Raw genomic sequence first — 1,001 nt, 5'->3', positions numbered from 1 at the left:
GGCCCTGGGGCCGCTGCTGCCTCCACCGCCCGCTCCGGCAGCAGGCCCCGGTGGAAGTCCAGCTGAGGGGAGAGAGGGGGTCAGAGGTTGTCCTTGCTCCTCCCCAAACCTGCCCACCCCACCCTCCAACTGCCCCAAAATCTTCAGTGCCCTGACTCTCCCTGGTGCCCCCAAACTCCCACCAGCCCCCCCAACGACTTCCCACAAACTAGCCTTGAGCCCCCAAACTCCTCCCCCAACAGAGCCCCCCAGAGTAATCCAGCTGGGGGAAGGGATCTGAGCTGGCGTAGTGCCTCCCCACTGTGCCCCACCGGCAGCTGGTACCTCGTCCTGCTCGGCGAAGTCGGCGCACAGGAACTTGGGGTTGGATTGGGGCCATTTCACCCCGTGCAGGGCGTTGCGGGTCAGCACCGCCTCCTCCACCGTGGAGTACTGCGGGGGGAGAGAGAGAGCTGGAGCAGGGGTGGGGGCTGGCCCGCGGCCGGGGCGGGGGGCCGGGCGGGGAGACACTCACCGTGACGTAGCAGTGCGATTTGATCTTGTCGATCCAGAAGGCTTCTTCCACCAGCGTCCCTGTCCGGCCCAGCAGCTCCTTCAACTGGCCCAGCGTGAAGGGCCGCACCTGCGGGGGAGAGGCGAGCTGAGCGGGGGCCGACAGAGCAGGGCTCCCACCTGTCCAAGCAGCCCCCCGCCCGGTGACGGCAGCCCCGGGGCCCAGCCCGCCGACCGCGCAGGGTGTGGCAGCCCCAGGCCTGGCTCGGGTTCAGCCCCCACTCACCAGGTTGCAGATGTGCACGATGGGGCTGGGCTTGGCACGGGGGGGCGACGGGAGCTGGGCCGTGCGCACGGGGTCGTCGATGGTGATGGAGACGCCCGAGCGCTGCTGGCTGATGGAGCGGCGCGTCAGGGTGTCGCTGAGTGTCACTGCGGGGGACAGAGAGGGGTAAGACAGCCATGGGGGGCCCCCTGACTTCTGATCCACCCCCTGCCCTGCTCACTCC

At 69.2% G+C, this 1,001-nt stretch overlaps 1 long non-coding RNA gene across 1 annotated transcript; it reads right to left on the bottom strand.

Moving 5' to 3' along the window:
- LOC142046075 (uncharacterized) lies at nt 1-933 on the bottom strand. Its single transcript, XR_012654984.1, has 4 exons — nt 779-933; nt 515-622; nt 325-432; nt 1-62 (listed from the first exon to the last, which is right to left on the bottom strand). It is a non-coding gene; the product is annotated as an uncharacterized LOC142046075 (long non-coding RNA).
- Nucleotides 934-1,001: the final 68 nt, after the last annotated feature.

The sequence above is a fragment of the Chelonoidis abingdonii genome, unplaced genomic scaffold (assembly GCF_003597395.2).
Source record: "Chelonoidis abingdonii isolate Lonesome George unplaced genomic scaffold, CheloAbing_2.0 scaffold2223, whole genome shotgun sequence".
Lineage (NCBI taxonomy): Eukaryota > Metazoa > Chordata > Testudines > Testudinidae > Chelonoidis > Chelonoidis abingdonii.
Note: the sequence above shows the minus strand (reverse complement) of the source record. Positions and strands in the feature narration are given on the sequence as shown.